General features: G+C 34.0%; 1 protein-coding gene across 3 annotated transcripts in view; it reads right to left on the bottom strand.

Moving 5' to 3' along the window:
- PRKG1 (protein kinase cGMP-dependent 1) overlaps positions 1-19,376 on the bottom strand; it is a 1,342,437-nt gene that overhangs the window by 140,100 nt on the left and 1,182,961 nt on the right. The gene's annotated exons all lie outside the window — the stretch shown is intronic.

Below are 19,376 nucleotides of genomic sequence, written 5' to 3'. Positions count from 1 at the left end.
AGGTTTTTTGAAATAAAAGTATATGCTTTTATTTTGAAATACTATGAGTTAGTATTACTATCTCCAATTGTAATGGAGATAATTTTAAAGTACTTTAAGAAATTACATTTTAATTTTAAGCCTCTCTCATCTTAACAGTGTTGTATTAAACAATAAGTTATAAGTGTTCAGGTCCTGAAACATAGTAAAATGCTTGCTGATTTAAAATTTAAATGTTCCTTAATTGCTTTTACATATACTTTTTAACTTTGAAAAACTATAAAGAGAAACATGACACCCTTCTTGGGACTGGCTAGAGGGGAATGGAGCAGCTGTTACTTCACACCCTGGGGTAATGAGCTCATCTAGGGTGCATGGTAACCAGGATGCTGAACCTAATATATGAACTATTTCTAAACATAAAGGGACCCCAAACAAGATTAGGCAGAGATCCAGGGAGTCAAGAATCATATTCAAGAATATAAAGCTTTCTGTAATGAATTGTATTAATTCATGCCAAAACAAATGAATGCTAAATAGACAAATAATAGGCAACAGTCCTTACAAAGTTTTCAAAAATATATTATCATTGATAAGTAATAAATATAATTCCCATAGTTGAAAAATATGTTCAAATATTATTTTTGTCATTGTTCTTTATATGTCAAAATTTCTTACTTTCCCATAAAATGTCTTGGTCCTTACCTAAACTTAGGGGAGGTATGAGTTTAGAGAATGTCCTTAAGGCTAGACGTGTTCACAATATAAAGTAAAATATAATACTTCTTTTATTGTAAAAACAGATAATATCTGATTAACTTTCTATTTTTGTGTTTAGATAATACAAAAATTTAAGCACAGAATTTAAGTTCCTTGTCCAAGATGACTGCAATTTAGCAGCATGTCCACCATTAGATGTATATTCCATAATGCTTCTGTCCTTTATAATATTTGGATATTTTCAATACAATGAAATCCAAAACACTATGAAAAGGTATTGAAAGAGAAGAATCAAATAATATTATGTAGGAAAAACCAAACAGCAATAATTACTAAAACTTAGTTTTTGAAATCCATTCAGATATATTACGAGATTGTGCTATTAGGCCTTTAAAACTCACAGTAATTCTGAGAAATCAAGTAGTTTTTTTTTTTTTTTTTAATAAAAATCCTGTCTTCCTTCTATTATCTATTTGAGCTAAGGTCACTTTAGATAGGATAGCATATTAGCAAAGAATTACAGAGTAAACCGATGATAAATTTGACAAGAATTAAAACTTTTAACTTAAGAAATTCTGTTCAACCCACTAAGATTAAAACTCCAGAAAATATTATTTTGAAAATATACTTTGAAATTCTTATTAGCAAAATATATAAATGGAAAAGCATAGCTATAGTTATGCTAGATGGAATTTTAACAGTAGAAATCATCTAATCATCCCAATGAGCTTAAAAATAAGTTGATCTTGATTGGAAAAAACACTTTAAACCTCATCAGATCCAGTGACAAGTATCACATTAAAAAACAATGAACAAAAGTAGTATTTGAAATAAAATTTTCTTAATGTCTTCTTAAATGTCCTTGATTTAAAATATGAATGTTCTATGTTGTCCTAATGACTCAATATTTATTAATATTTCTTATGACTAGACAAAAAAATGAGAAAATATGTACCTACAAAAGACCTCTATCAATATAAAAATTATTTTTAAAATCGTTCCCACTTTTATTTAAAATGTAATTAATTTTTGATTATAAAAAAATTAAAACTGAATGAAGAAATTAAGAAATCACCCATACCTCTAACTACAAATGACTAGTGGGGGTATCTTTATATATTTCCTTTAACTTTTTAATTATTTTTCTGCATAGCTTTTTGTTGTTCTTGTTGTTCATACTTGTAATCTTGGTGGCTATAATTTAATACGTTGATTTTTAACTTAATATTATAGCATAAGCTTTTAATTTTGAAAAACTCCTTAAGCAATATTTTAGTAGCTGAACACATCACAAGTACTCAAATATTCACAGACACATACATACACATGTATAGTTGAAAAAGGAGTTGTTGATCTTTCATACCAATATCTTTATTCATACCCTGTATTATAGACTAAATATATGGAATTTATTTTCAAAATAAATATACTTAGAACTATAATTTTGGTGTTTGGAATTGGAACCATGTGTCCTTCATAAATAATCTTTACTTAGAAGCCAATCCTAGCCAAAAGAATATAACATTTTCTGAAACATTAAAGAAATGTGTCTTGCTGATATTCAAAGTCTTCTTAAACAATAAATCAACCTAATATTATACATCACTGGAAGTTTAAGAAAATATAGAATTTCTAGTAATATTATTGAGTTCCAAATGACTGCCATTGTCTGCAGATCCCTGTACTGATCAATGAATAGTTTAAGACATCTTGATAAGCACAATTGATGGTGTTATAGGTTTTATCACTCCTGGAACAAAAATGAACAAATTAGTGTTTCACTTTTCCTTCTCTCAGACAATCTGTAGGAACACTTGCCATCGATGTGAACCCTCATCAAATAGACATTTGGAAAAGTACTACTATAGGTATCAGATGCTTTCCTAAATAGTTACTCAGGTCCTATGATATTTCTTGACTAATGCCTTTTTTTGACTGTTACTCTATTCTGAAAAAGATTATAATGAGATGTTGTGAAAATTCCAGCAACTGAATGAGTAGAAACCAGAAAATATTATTTACAGGTTATAACAAATATAGGCAACTAGAGAAAAATCATTAAATTCTCTTTTTAAACAAACTCAAAACTCATAGATGTTACATTTTAACACTGTAAAATAAAATACCCAATTTCTACATATATGCTAAACCTAATTTCAGAATAAACTGAAGACATGTTACGGAGAAAATGGCTTTAGCTTAGGGCATCTCCACAGCAAACCTCTATGCATGTACATATTTCATACAAAATTTTCTGTTACTTTTCTTGGGATAGAAAATCTGATTTTACAAGTCTTGACAGAATCCTTTAAGGAGTGTGGGTAAAATGTTATCAACTGAGTACACAGATGTTGAAAGAGAGCAAATGGGAAATCCCTTTTTTTAAGGACAAAAAAGAATTCCATAGTTATGACTAAGAATATCAGAAAGTTCCTTTAACTTATTTTGTTAAGCCTTTTGATTAAACTAAAGGTCCAAGTTTATTCTGTTTTTTTTTTTTTTTTTTTTTTTTTTTTGAGATGGAGTCTCACATACCTATGTAACAATCCTGCAGGATCTGCACATGTACCCTAGAACATAAAGTATAAAAAAAAAAAAAAGAATAAACTTGGGCCAGATGTGGCCGCTCACACCTGTAATCCCAGCACTTTGGGAAATCCCTTTTATGTGTAACCCTGGTAGTTTATACATACTCGCCAGGTGATGACGGAAAATAAAGTAAAGAGGAAGGAAGAAGGAAGAACAAGGAAGGGATTAAGGAAAGAATACAAGATTTATGGAAAAAGGGAAACAGGAAGGAAAAAGAAACTATAACCTTTACACACTAAGAATTGTGACATTTAAAGAAATTATCCTCAAAGGATATCAGTTAAGAAGCTGTGTTTCTCAGTCTAGAAACTTTGTCTGTTTTAGAACGCTATGATGACAGTAACTCAGTGGGTAATAAGTTTAGTTATTAAAATGTTTTCATTATTAAGGCAAAACATTCTTCTGAAGGGAGCTGATTACTCAGTGGTATGTCTAAAGAGAATATAATTCGGCTCTTCAGTTGTGATATAATGAGACTTCATCTAGACAGAAATGGTATTTTAAATTATTAGAAAGGCAGTCCAAATATCAGAGCTCAGCATTACCATGCTGTTAAAAAATCATAGCATTTATAGTTTACTTTACAGTTTACAAAGCACTTTTTATATTCATGAATCATGTATGTATTCAATTGTGTGTGTGTGTGTTTGTGTGTGTGTATTGATTTTATTCTCATGACCTCCTATCCTTTATTCTGATATAATGGTTTAGAATTTTGTATAAACATTTTTAAAATAGGATATTTTCAAACTAAAAATAGGGTGGGAGAAAGTGTCATAACATTTAACATAGTTTTTTCTTTCTTACACTCTCTATTCTTAATAGTCAAATGTTATAAATCAAAAAGAGTAAAAGGTAAAATCTTAAAATTTCAAATATTTCAATAGTGCTAAGCAAAATGTTTATCAGGTATTATTAGAATGCTTGGCAAAGCCTTCTTAATTTAACAGGCTATACCATTATACTTTGTTAACCTGAATCTCATCTAAATCGTTTTTTAAAATATAGAAAGTTAGTGTTCCAAATTAGCTGGGATGTTTTACTTAGCTAAACCCAAGGTTTTAGAGGCATCCTCCATTGTTTTGGTATACTTATGCAGAAAATCCCTTGATTTACTATGTGACTTCAAGTGTTCTTATGTTTGTTATTTTTTGTTTACTTTATTTATAATGAGGACAATCATAATTCTTAGTGGTTTATACTATCAACTATCATATGATATACGTTTCTTTGGAGAAAAAAAATAATCCCCCAATAAAATAAAACCGGTCACATCCATATTTTGCCAGTTATACATCCATTTATTCATCCATCCATCCATCCATTCATCATCCATCTAGCCATTCATCCATTCACCCAGACACACACATATGTATATATACAATGCCTACTATCTATAAGGGACAATGCAAGCTACTGTGGATTATGCAAAGAGAATAAAATACAACTTTGAGGAATTTACAGTCTTACATTACAGATAAGACACAAAGACTTATAATACAAAGGTGGGAAGTAATAAGTGGCTGAATACTTATCAGAAGGAAGGCAATAGTGTCTATAAAAGAATTTCATTTACTCAAATTCATATTAGATAGTAATTTCAGAGAAAGCAATGACACTCTGATGAGTAGTTATCTTAGTTTTTTATCATGCACATATGTTTATATCTGTAAGAGAGAGAATTATACACACAGAAGTATTAGATGTTTATTTGTGTGTTTGCTTTGTAATAATGTCCCCATATCTATTATGGAGATTATTCAGTAGAAAAATGTTTTTCAAATAACCAACATTTCATTTAAACTGTTTCCTGATTATAATCATATGCTTTAAAAGGTACCAACATTTGAAAATAATGATCCAATTTAGCATATTCGCCAAAGGAATAAAAAGCTAAGAATTGATTTCAGGAGTTCTCTCCTTTTACTTACTGTCACTTTTGAGAAATAAAAAGTGATTTAGTGCTGATCAAGTTTCCATGTCTAATATGAATATATAAATCTGTCTTTTTCAGGACATGGTCTTGTTAAGTTGACTAGGCTTATTATGTTAATCAAATAAAATCATACAGTTTTGACTTTTAAGATTATGTGTGTGTGTGTGTGTGTGTGTGTCTGTGTGTGTGTGTGTGTGTGTGATTCCAATGACAATGTGTTAACAAATTGAAAGGCCCTGAAGAACTCTAAGGGATAAACAATCTATTGTAATTTTACAATCTTGAGTTAAACGTTAACATTTTGGCATGTATCCTCCTCAACGTTTTTTCAGTTATTTCAAAGTTGGAATTGTATTGGTTTAGTACTTATTTGATTTTAGGCTGTCTATACTTATAAGCAACTTAATGGTTAAGTGTGGAAAACAATCCAATCAAGCATGTAGGACACACCTAGTTACATAGAAATATCCAATATAAAATAACTAAACTTCTCAGTTTTTTGTTTATTTGCTTAACTAGTAATTCTACTGTTGAAATACTGGTGACAAATGTTCACTTAAATTTTATTTTTAACTCTTTCTCACTTTTAATCCTTAACTGTTAAGAATATATATATCTTTTTGGCACAGATGTAGTGAAAGGGAACACTTACATTGCTAGTGGGAATGTAACTAGTACAACCATTATGGAAAACAGTAGGGAGATTCCTTAAAGAATTAAAAGTAGAACTACCATTCAATCCAGCTATCCCACTACTGTGTATCTACCCTGAGGGAAAGAAGTCATTTTAAGAAAAAGACACTTGCACATGTATGTTTGTAACCACACAAATCACAACTGCAAAATATGGAACCAACCTAAATGCCCATCAACCAATGAGTGGATATGGATAAAGAAAATGTGGTATATATACACCATGGAATATTACTCAGCCATAGAAAGAATGAAATAATGGCATTTACAGCAACTTGGATGGAGTCGAAGATGATTTTTCTAAGTGAAGTAACTCAGGAATGGAAAACTAAATATCATATGTTCTGATTTATAAGCGAGAGCTAAGCTATGACGACCCAAAGGCATAAGAATGACATAATGGATTTTGGAGACTCGAGGGGAAGGGTGAAAGGAAGGTAGGGGATAAAAGACTACATATTGGGTACAGTGTACACTGTTAGGGTGATGGGTGCACCAAAATCTCAGAAATCACCACTAAAGAACTTACTCCATGTAATCAAAAACCACTTACACCCCAAAAACATTGAAATAAAAAAAATATGCATCTTAGTAAAGGGTATAAAAAGGGAAACATCGTGTTTTTTAAAGAAATGTTTTGAGATTTTCCTATACACAATTTTGATATAAATATTCTATCTTAAATATTTATATAGAAGATTCCTATATATTCACCCTTTTATAAGGATGATTGAATTTAGAATCTTTCGATAGAGTAGTGCTACTCAGAGTATAATTGGTACAGTATTTGTTGCTAGTCTATAAAGACATAAGCAAAGAAGTTTAGAAATTTTTCTAGCAATTTGACAATGCTGAGACATCCAAGAGCAAGATCAGTGGACTTATGGTTTTGAACAGGGTACAAATCTGTGTTACTGTCAAATCCATAAAGTGAGAAATATTTGGTAAAAGCTGCATACAAGTTGTGCATAAGAGAGTATTATTAAATGTGTGATTTTTTTTTTGAGAGGAATCTAGCTCTGTTGCCAGGCTGGAGTGCAGTGGCACTATCTCTGCTCACTGCAACCTCCGCTTCCTAGGTTCAAGTGATTCTCCTGCCTCAGCCTCCCGAGTACGGGCACGCATCACCATGCCCAGCTAATTTTGTATTTTTAGTAGAGACAGGTTTTCACTATGTTAGTCAGGATGGTCTCAATCTCCTGACCTCATGATCTGCCCACCTTGGCCTCCCAAAGTGCTGGGATTACAGGCATTAGCCACCTTGCCTGGCCTAAAGATATTATATATATATATTTATATATTTTTATATAAACTAATATTTAAGATCAGTTTGCAAATTTTAACCTAAAGGATGTAAAATTTAGAATCTATTTATTTTATCAAAAGAGAATTAAAATTTAGCCATACTTTACAGAAGTAATTGATAGAACTAGCTACTAATGAAGGATTAAAAAAAATAGAATACCTGTTCCATTTTGATAAAAAGTAAAAATGAATATTTTCCGTATGCTGATATTACTTTAAAATCACTTCTTCTATTCCCATCAATTCTCCTCTGTGAGACTGGTTTCTCTATTCAGAGTATATGAAACAAAACATAAAACAGCTTAAGCACACATTACTCCCTGCAAGTGGCATTTCCATCATTCATCTAACCTAGATAAAAAAAGTTAACAATCAAGGAACAGGTACATTTGACACATTAAAGACTAGACAGTGAAATCCATAGTGTTCTTTCAAAGTGTACCAATTGCAGTCAGAATGGAGAATTGCTATTTCACTCATAAATTGTGGTTTTGTTATTATGGCAAAACAAGTATAATAGCCATTATCTTTCTTATTGCTTGTACACATGCTTTCAATGACAATGTGATTAATTGGGGCAATTCTTTTCCTTTTATCCAGTGTTATGTTTGTTCTAATATTTTTATTGAAATAGGATTTTATGTATGCTGAATATAATAGTAAAAAACAGTGGGCATTTATTTCTATGCTTTTTTTCCACTTGTATTTTTCTAGCAATTCATTTGTATTTTATTTTACAAAAACATCTGTCTACAATGGATGGGCTGAAAATAAAAAACAAAACTGGTCCTTCAGCACAGATCCTCGGAAAAGCACTGTCCTAGACCACTCACTTTCTGTCTCACCCCCAGTTATGTGCCTCTTTTTGAAGCCTATCTGATACCTTGTGGTTGCCTTTCAGACCATATTGCAGAGTTTTGGAATTGTTAGTTTTGGGTCAGTTTCCTTCTCTATAAACTGAGCTATGTGATGTCCAGGTTTACAGATATTCTTTAATGTCCTGGCCCTTTCCAAAAAAAAACGCTTGCTGACTCCTGTTCTAGATTGTCCTCTTCCTTCCTCCATATCTAATTCAATACCAAATTCTGTACATTCCAACTGCAATAATCCGAAATGAATCCCCTTTTCTATACTCTCTTGGGGTCTCAACTGCCATTGTCTCACTGGAGAATTCTGTAACTGCCTTTTCCTTTATTTCCTCTCTTGTCCTTACACAGTGGGCAGAGTAATCTTTTAAAAACACAAATCAGATTACGTCACTGTTCAGTGGACCTCTATAACTTCTCTGAGTTATACTATGCTACATTTGACTATAGAATACTTCATGCCTCTGCCTCAGGGCCTTTGTCTTCTGCCTGGAACATTATTTCTCTAGATTTTCATGGCTTTTTCTCAGTACCATTCAGGTTCCAGCTCAATTGTTTCATCTTCATACAGGACTGACCAATCCATGCAAAGTAGCCTTTACTTAAAATCCTTCCTGCTGTCATTCTGTGACTTTAACTCATTTTCAGTCACCACTAGCTAAAAACTACTTTGTTTGTTTAAATATCGGCTGTCTTTCTCATGCCAAAATGAACATTTCATGAGATCAGTCACCTAGTTTAGCTTCTTCATCAATCTCTCTCTCTTTAGGAACTAGGTTATTTCCTGGCCTGTGATAGAAATTTAAAATGAATTAATAAATAGATGGATGGACTCACTCAACCACTTACTCATTTGTTCATTTGTATGTATGTATGTACCCAGGATAAGACAAGAAAACTCTTAAGTTTCTGAAGCAATGTTTTATTTAAAATTCAAGATATATGAGTTAAAAGTCCTCTGTGTGTCTTATGGAATCCACCTATATGAACTTTCAGGACAAAAGCTTAGTTACAATGAAAGCTTCACATACATTTTGGGTCCTAATGAAGCAATACATTGGTATCAATATGGGAGAAGTGGTTTGAAACACTTAGCAATTTAACACTGAATTATATAGAGGACATTAAATGAGGGTAATTATTTTAGACCATAATGAAATTTATATCCGTGAATCCCAATTGCAATTAAAGTGGAAGAAAAGATTTGAAAATGTAGCATGACTTTCATTTTCAATTAAAAGCAGGAGAAATTAGAATCAAATCTCATGTGATAGTTCTTAGCCTTTTCAGTGTTTAGGAGGAAAATATAAGAATAGGAATAGGGGAGGGACAGCAGTGGGTAGGGAGTTGGGGAGAGATAGCACGGGGAGAAATGCCAGATATAGATGAAGGGGAGGAAGGCAGCAAATCACACTGCCACGTATGCACCTATGCAACAATCTTGTATGTTCTTCACATGTACCCCGAAACTTAAAATACAATTAAAAAAAAATTAAAAAAAAAAAAAAAAGAATAGATTGCCCTAATGTGCCAACTCTGTATGTTTCCTTTTCCTTAAAAATAAATATCTCTAAACTATACTGAAATCAAACAGTCCATACAGTGGACATACTTTTTGTGGCAGGCCAATTATTTTAAATGTTTAAAAGAAACTCCCTTTACCTTACTATATAAAATCCATACTAACAAAAGCAGATATTACACATTACTCTTCCTATCATTACTTTTCTGGGACAAATTACAATGTTTTGACATAAAAACCAATGATAAGTTTCACATAGGTTTAATTAATTTAATCAAAATAATATACTTTCCCAAAGAAAACAAAATATCAATACCAAATTAATTTTTTCATGACACTGTAAGTTCTAAATTTTAAGACCACTTTGTGATAGAATTATGTGGAAGCAAAGGTTCATTTTTTCTCCAAATTTTGGTATTCTCAAAGCAGAATCTATGGCAACAATGAGCATCTTATCTATTAAAAAATTTTCAGAAGAATACAACTGACAAGAAAGAGAGGAGCAAAAAAATAAAATAAAATAAAATAACTCCTGGGTACCAGGCTTAGTACCTGAATGACAAAATAATCTATACAACAAACTATCATGACACAAGTTAACCTATATAACAAAACTGCACATGTACCCTAAAACCTAAAAGTTTTTTTAAAATTTCAAGCTTCTCTACTTACAAATTATTTAAAATTTACAAATTCATATAACTGGCAAAAACACTTATCAAAATTGTCTAAAAATAAATAGGCCATATTTATTAAAAACAATAAAATCTATAGCAGATATATTCTGGTTTATATAGATATAACAATTATAGCAGATATCAGTTAAAACAATCCACTTTTTGGTAACTATTTAAAAACTGCCTCTAGAAAACTCTGGCTAAGAAAAATGTCATGAGAATGCAAATACTATGATAGTCACTGATTTTCTATTACTTGAAAGTGAAATCCTAAAATGGCACAATAAATCTATCCCAAGATATCTTTTTGTTACTTATGCCCCGAAACTCCTTGAAACAAAGACATTAGTCCCTAGTTTAACATTTTTATAAAAATCAATCAATTCCTGGATTTTAGATTTCTGTTCTCATTACATGACTAGAAAGGGAAATACATAGCTTTCCCCCCAAAAAACATTAGAAGCTTAACAATAAATACATCCCTTAATGTCGCAAATTAATGTTTATATAATTTAGCAATATAAATTTCAAGCAAAACATGAAAATACTAGCTAGCATTAGGATTATACAAACTATTTACATGGATGTTCCCTGTTTTAAAGGTAAGGTAATCAAGGCTAAAAAATTAAGTAATTTGCCCAAGGTCACATGTCTAGCAAGTGTCAACACTGGGATTTGAACCAATGCAACCTGATTCTAACACCTGCAATACCAGCCACAATTGAACCATAGTTATCTCCCCAATATGGAAATCTCAGGTGATCTAGTTAATAGTTGTGGCTAACATTTGGTATTAAATATCTGCTTTCTCTCTCTCACATCCTGCCCTTATGACCAATCAGATTCTTTTTATTATTATACTTTAAGTTCTGGGATACATGTGCAGAACGTGCAGGTATACATGTGCCATGGTGGTTTGCTGCACCTATCCACCTGTCATCTACATTAGATATTTCTCCTAATGCTCTCCCTCCCCTTGCATCCTACCCCCCAACAGACCCCACTGTGTGATGTTCCCCTCCCTGTGTCCATGTGTTCTCATTGTTTCACTCCCACTTTTGAGTGAGAACATGCAGTGTTTGGTTTTCTGTTCCTCTGTTAGTTTGTTGAGAATGGTGGTATTCAGCTTCATCCATGTCCCGGCAAAGGACATGGACTCATCCTTTTTAATGGTTGCATAGTATTCTATGGTATATATGTGCTAAATTTTTAAAATCTGGTCTACCATTGATGTGCATTTGGTTTGGTTCCAAGTTTTTGCTATTGTGAATAGTGCTGCAATAAATGTGTGCATGTGTCTTTATAACAGAATGATTTATAATCCTTCGGGTATATATCCAGTAATGGGATTGCTGGCTCAAATGGTATTTCTGGTTCTATATCCTTGAGGAATTGCCACACTGTCTTCCACAATGGTTGAGCTAATTTACACTCCCACCAACAGTGTAAAAGCATTCCCATTTCTCCACATCCTCTCCAGCATCTGTTGTCTCCTGACTTTTTAATGATTGCCATTCTAATTGGAGTGAGATGGTATCTCATTGTGGTTTTGATTTGCATTTCTCTAATGATCAGTGATGATGAGCTTTTTTTCATGCTTGTTGGCAGCATAAATGTCTTCTTCTAAGAAGTGTCTTATCTTTCACCCAGTTTTTGATGGGGTTGTTTTTTCTTGTAAATTCAGGAGACCAATAAGATTCCTTGAGAGAAATAATTTTTATTTCAATGGGTCACCTTTTTTCTCCTATTGTATTATCTGTATAAAAGTTCCAATTAGGGAAGTAATTAGTCTCCTGGGGCTGCCATAACAAAATGCCACAGACTAGGTGGCTTAAAGAACAGAAATTTATCTACCCACCCTTCCAGAGGCTGGAAGTCCATGATCAAGGAACCACCAGGGTTGGGAAGTCTTTTGTCCTGCCTTTGGCTAACAGGCCCATACTCACGGCACCCTCACATGGCCTTTCCTCTGCATGTGCACCCTGCTGGTGTCTTTTCCTGGCTTCCAAGGACTCCATTCCCATAGATTTAGGGCCCCACCCTTAGGACCTCATTTAACCTTAATTATTATATCTCTTTAAAGGCCCTGTCACAAAATACAATTACATTGGGGGTTAGAGCTTCAATATATGGATTTTGAGATACATAATTCAGTCCTTAATAGGAAGTCTAATGATGGAACACCAATGTCAATCTAGAGGATACATTTTCTTGTGGACTTGGGCTATTTAATACAATTTTAATTTGTAATTTTTGAAAGGCTCATAAAAAGAACTCAGCTTTTTATGCTTTTTATGAAACAAACTACAAATGAAAATCTTATTAAATAGACTTGCATTTTTTCCCTTGACTTCAAGTATAGTGACATTAGCATCATACTTTTCTGCCATGGGAAGTACCCCAAGTTTTTTTTTAAAGCAAGTCTCCTTTTCATTATTGCTAATCACAGAGTCTTCAATCTTTCTCTCCTGGACTCTTGCTCCATCAATTACAGTCTTTCTTATTTTTTCGTTATCTCCCTTTTGACTTTTCTTTTTTTTTAGTCTAAACAGGATGTTCTTTCCAAACTTAAAAATAGAAGCAAAACTGTCCTCTGTAGTCAAGTAGCCACTGTGAAGAAGCTGCTTTTCTTATCTCTCATCCTCGTTTTTCATTTAATTCTCAGCCTATTGCAGCCTGGAATTCTATTTCCATCTTTCTTTCACCCTTATTACAACTTTTCCCCCAAAGTTATCATTACTCTGCTAACTGTTCACCCCAGTGGTCTCTTTCGAGGTCCCATCTTCAGTGAGCTATCTGAGGTTCATGGCTCTGCTCGCCTTCTTCCTTGATTGTAGTAATGCAATAGATGCTCCTGGCCCTGCACTTAGCTGCTCTGTGCTGAGCTCTGATGTCCCACTTTCCTGATTCTGTTCTTCTCCCTCTATGCTACTTTTCAGCATATGTGACACACATTCCTTGTTCTGACATTTCTTAAAGGACCCAAATTGTGTCCTTTGCCTTGTTGTCTTTTGTTTGTTTCAATAGGCAAGGTTTTTTGGTTTTTTATTTTAAAATGAGATTCTTCCATGTCTTTATGGTGGGGACAAGAGGGTAGGGATGAAAATACATATATAAAAATAGGACCTAGTTTTTTTTTTTTTTATTGTACTTTAGGTTCTGGGGTACATGTGCAGATCAAGTAGGATTGTTGCATAGGTACATACATGGCAAGGTGGTTTGCTGCCTCCATCCACTTGTCAACTATATGTGGTATTTCTCCCCTTGTTATCCCACCCCAACCTCCCCACCTCCACTGTCCCTCCCCTAGTCCCCCCAACAGACCCCAGTGTGTGATGCTCCCCTCCCTGTGTCCATGTGTTCCATTGTTCAACACCCGCCTATGAGTGAGAACATGCAGTGTTTGATTACTGTTCTTGTGTCAGTTTGCTGAGAATGATGGTTTTCAGATTCATCCACGCCCCTACAAAGGACATGAACGCATCGTTTTTTATGGCTGCATAGTATTCCATAGTGTATATGTGCCTCATTTTCCTTGTTTTTTATTCAATATATTATATTAGCTTTTTTAATATTTCTTGTTAAAATATGTTCAGTTTCATTTTTTACCTGCATGATCTCATTGAAACCTCACATTTCTGAGAGGCAAGTACAGTTATCTCTGTTTTAAAGAATATTTATAGCAGGGTTTCTCAAACTCAGAGCTACCAAAATTTTAGAAAATTCTTTGTTTTAGGGAGCCATCCTGTGCATTGTAGGATGGTTAACAGCATCCATGAGCCCTACTCATTAAGATGACAGTAGCAAACCCAGTGGCAACAACAAAAAAATGTCTCCAGTCATTGCCAATGTTACCTAGATGAGAATACGTGAGAGACAAGGCTAAGAGAGGTTACATAAATTCTCCTGGGAGCCAGAAAGTGGTAGACCTAAGATTTGATCCCAGGTAGTCTGATTTTTATTAGAACTTAGTTCTTACATAGTATACTAATTTAAGTTCTGCCATAAAATAATATTTACCCTTAAGACTTCAGTTCATATCCCCAGGCCGATGACTTTCAAATCTGTATCTGTATCCTTGAACTCTCCAGATACACATTGTCATCATTTTTCTCTGTGTCATATGCATATCTCACCTGCACCTCAAACTCAACCTCAACATCAATGCATTAACCAGCTTCCATCAAGACTTGCTGTTTGGTTTTCTGTCTTTCTAGTGGCATTATCACATACGAATAATTCACGTTAGAAATCTTGGTGTTATCTATGACCCTTCCCTTTTACCCAAGTCCATCAAATCTACCTTTGCAATCTCTCTTGAATTTGGTCCTCTTTTTCCTTTGTACTTCCACTGCCTTATTGAGGTTATTGACATTTTTACATCAGAAGCATCCTCTGTTTCACTGTCTTTGATCTCTCCTACACTACTCTTTCCTCAAACATAACCAAGTTTGCCAGTTACCACTTACTTTGTTGGTATAAAATCAACAGCCTAAAAAGGGTATAATAGAGCATGGTCTTAGTGCAGACAATCCTGGAATTCCAACATAGCTGTGTAACTCTGACCAGTTCATTGGGTCTTTCTGATCATTAATTTCTCTCTGAAACTTTTTATGTTTTCTGTTCCCACAGGGCTATTGTGGGGATTAGCTGACATGAGTGTATTAAAACAAAAGCATCATATTTGGATGCTCAAAAAATTTATAAATTGGCTTGTGTGAATTCGTCCTTTCTTTTCTACTACTGATCACAATCTACATCAGCTATAAAATGGGATCTTCTCAGGTCATAAATTTTTATTCCTATTTAAGTTATTATTTGGATGATTTCCATTTTTCTTTTGTTTACCCTTCCTTTTTGGGTACTTTTTTGACCTTTACTATTTACTTTTGACATTTCAGAGAAAGCTTATTGGAGTTCTTTTCTACTACTCTCAATTTTCTGAAGCCTTATATGTGTTTATTCTTTTCCAGAACAAAGAAGCAATTACTAAAGAATGAACAATCTTTCAGATTCTGTCAGTAACTAAGTTCTATGTCTCAACTGTAAGAGAAGAACAAATGTCAAACTAACTCTTCTAAGGCGGTGATATATCTCATGCCTTGGGCTGATTTGCCCCAGTCATGTTGTTTCAACCAAAAATTTAAGCTGGCAAGGGTGCAGTGAGAACAGATGTTCTCACATATTGTCACTGGAGAGTTAACTGTATAATGGTCTTAGACAATAATTTAAAAATATACATATCCTTTGAATCAGTAATTCTAATACTGTATATTTCTAAAAAAGGGGTAAAGTTTAATACACATAATTCTTTACAAAATAAAAAATTAAAATGAGCTTAAATGGCCAAGCACAGTCAAGAAACTAGGACAAAATATTCAATGATAAACATGAGGCATTTTAATCAACATGGTAAATTGCTAAAGCAATGTGGTAAAGTAATGTGCTATAATAGGCTTTGAAAATAGAATTATATTCAAATACCATTTCTTTACTTACAAGCTGTATGTTTTGCTACATGACACTTTGGCTATCTGAAGCTTAGTTTACCTTTGAAATGGAGGGGAAAAAAAGATTCCTTGAAAGTTTGCTGTGAGAGAAATTATCTAATTACTTCATCTATAGGACATCTAGCATCTATCTCTATACATTAATATCTCTGTGTATGTGATTTATTAATGCTGCTCCAGGATGTAGACAAAGCAGGAGAAAAATATTTAGGCAGAAGTATCTCACTATTTAAGGACATATGAAATTATCAACAGTAATTGCCTTTGAATGGCAGGGTTATATTTATATATTTCTATGCTTTCCAATTTTTCTAAAACAGTTACTACATTTATAATCATATGACATAGACTGTATTAGAAAGGTGAAAAAAGGAGATTTAAAGTGAACCCTATGGGAATAATGTAAAATAATTAAATAAAATATGTTATTCAGCCCAAGTGGGTTTCTTGTCTAGATGACAATGTACTATCCTGAATGCAGCTAGGAGGACAACACCCTTCTTATCAACAACCAAATCATGATTTGCCTTTGCTAGTCTGGCTTTCCATTTAAAACTAATTATATGACTGTCGCAAAGCAATGGCTAATATGATCATTGTACTTTATGCAAAGTAGTAAATTCTAAAAAGGCCTCCTTTGTAAACAAAACTGTCTGGGAATGAAGTTTCACTGTTATTGTGGCTGATGCTAATCCAATTCATACGTCCATGCTATGAGTTTCAAAACGAGTACCAACTGCTAGATATACTGAAAAGAAAAGCAAAGTCTTAGATCTTTAGGACCCAGCTGGGCCTATAATAACTGTCTCACCAGGGAAGTGTGAATACTAAAGTAAGCAAAACCATTTAACTCTACCGAAAAAAAAAAAATGCTGTAGATGTCTAAAGCAGAATTCAACTTTCAAACTTCATGACTATAAGGTAAATTTTTAAACTGATTGCTAAGCTTCTGTCATAAGTAGATCCTAGTGTCCTCCCCTCCCTGCTTTACCTCTGGAACACAAGAAGCATTATAATGTCCTCTTCAAATAAACAGCCAAATGTTGTACATAAAAAAGGTAAGGAGATTTTCAAATACAAAATTTCAAATATTATCTTTTTAATTGAAGAAATTAAAATGGATATTTATGATTTAGAAACTGAAAATTTTAATATTTTTTTATTTACTCATACAACTTGTTTATGAGTTCCAAAGACACTGTGAATTTTTAAATAACAAATTTTAAAACATCCAATGGACAAAAATGCAAGCCTTAGAAATACAGTAATGTTTCAAGCATTTACTGGAAAAAATGAATTATTTAATTATTGGTGCAAAACAAAACAATAACTATAATTAACAAAATCAAAGCCATGATTATGATATTTAAAAATGATTATGAACTCCAACATCAATTTCCATTAATCTTCTGATTGTAAAAAATAAAATGAAACAAAATCCACATTTCTGTCAATGGATACTGCAGAATATCTGCATAACACTTAGGCAGTCTGAACTTAACACATCCATAACTGAATTGGCCAATTACTTCCATCTCAACCTACTCTATCTTGATCTATTATCTATCTATTACATACATCTATTATTTGTTCTTTATTTATTAAATACATCCAAGTCTCCTAAACTAGAAACATTTCCCTTTCATCCCTCACATTTAATTATTCATAAAAATTTGCTTTAGACTAAAGTTTATCTTTATTTTTGTGTCTTGAGTCAGTCTGTTCTGTTGCCCAGGGTGGAGGGCAGTGGTGTGACCTTGGCTCACTCTATCTTCTGCCTCTTGGGTTCAAGCGATTCTCCTGCTTTAGCTTCCCAAGTTAGCTGGGACTATAGGTGTGCACCACCACACTTGGCTAAGGCTAATTTTTGTATTTTTGGTGGAGATGGGGTTTCACTATGCTGGCCAGGCTGGTCTCGAACTCTTGACCTCAAGTGATCCACTCACCTTGGCCTCCCAAAGTGCTTGGATTATAGGTCTGAGCCACTGTGCTTGTCCCTAGACTAAAGTTTAGACTCTTCAGTTCTAATGAACATCCTTTAGAACCGCTGCGGCAGTATCCTAAAAGTCTGTCTGTTTGAGTTCCTCCACATTGTAATTAATCTCCTACTCTCTTCCTTGGAAAACAAACACAAAATACAGTTCCAATGGTTCTCTGTTGGTTGCTTATTGCCCCCAAAATAAATCTAGATTATTTTATTTTGAGATACTACGAAATTTCTTTACAATCCATCCCCATCTCTTCTTTCCAAACACATCTTCCAGCTTTCCACCTAATTATCTAGTTCCTTGTCCCATAAATTCTCTGTTCTTGCCATACTCTCCTTATTACTGTACAAAAGCCTTTCTTAATTCCCTTTTATACATGCCCTTCCCGCAGCAGTAGCTGTCTTTACCCTTCCTTCCTCACTTCTAATATACCTACTCAAACTTATCAACTTGGCTGTCACGTTATTCTGTCCAGGAAGTTCTGGGATGCTATTGGCCAAACATATTCCTCCATCCTCAATGCTCCCCAAGTATTTTGTTCTTACTTGAACTGTAGTTGCTTATGCTGATTTCTGAATGCATGTGTTTGGACCAAGGAAGAAGACTTTCCTATTCACCTTTATATCTCTGGATCCCAGAATAGGATTTGGTTTGGAATTTGTATTGTTAATTGATTTATTGCTTCTCAGCCCCAAATTTACTTTTTGACTGCTTTGTAAAAGTGGATCAGGCCAAGTGCACTGAAACTGTCAGCAGAGGGCATTGGAGAGATACTTCAAGGACAAAAGGGTTCAGCTTCTTGGTTCCAGTGTGCTTGGTAGGCTCTTGCGGTTTCTCCAGTGTCTGGCTACTGTAGTATATGGCAGCCAGCAGCCTCCCCAGGAGACTTCCCCTCAGGTGGTTTTATACTTCCCTTTAAAGAGCTTTCCTGTACCCTACAGTGCAGATTTCTGGCAAAAATTCTACTGGCATGATATTACAGAGACTTCAGTGTCATCCCGTAAGTAATGACTATGTCCTTCCTAACAGGGGGTGATTTTCACCCCACAGGGAATATTTGGCAATGCTTGCTCAGGGCATGCTTTTGAATGTCACACTGGAGAGGTGAAGGATACTAGTATTTAGTGGGTAGAGGTCATTAGAGGTCAGGATGCTGCCAAACAGCCTACATTGCTATGACAGCCCACCCGCCTCCCGCCCCAACACAAAATAACTATCTGACCTCAAATGTCAATAGTGCTGAGCTTCAGGAATCCTGCTCTATAACAAAGTCTAGCTCATAGTCCCAGCAGCGGGGAGCGGGGAGGGATGGTGGAGGGCAAGAAGGGAGGTGTCTTCATTGGGTGCTTTCTCACAGGAGTGGTGTTAGTGAATACTCCTTATATCTGCTATTTCTATATTTTCAAAAGCTCTCTCTATTTCTTACTGGGGAACCTCTTATTATTCCAGTCCCCTATTATAGTTACTAATTTTTTTTTTTTTGACAAGTGCCATTGCACTCCAGTCACCCAGGCCAGAGGTGCAATGGCATAATCTCAGCTCACTGCAACCTCCGCCTCCCAGTTTCAAGAGATTCTCCTGCCTCAGCCTC

This window comes from Aotus nancymaae, unplaced genomic scaffold (assembly GCF_030222135.1).
Source record: "Aotus nancymaae isolate 86718 unplaced genomic scaffold, 86718_ANA_hifiasm-v0.15.2.pri h1tg000010l, whole genome shotgun sequence".
NCBI lineage: Eukaryota > Metazoa > Chordata > Mammalia > Primates > Aotidae > Aotus > Aotus nancymaae.
This window is presented reverse-complemented; position numbering and strand designations above follow the sequence as displayed.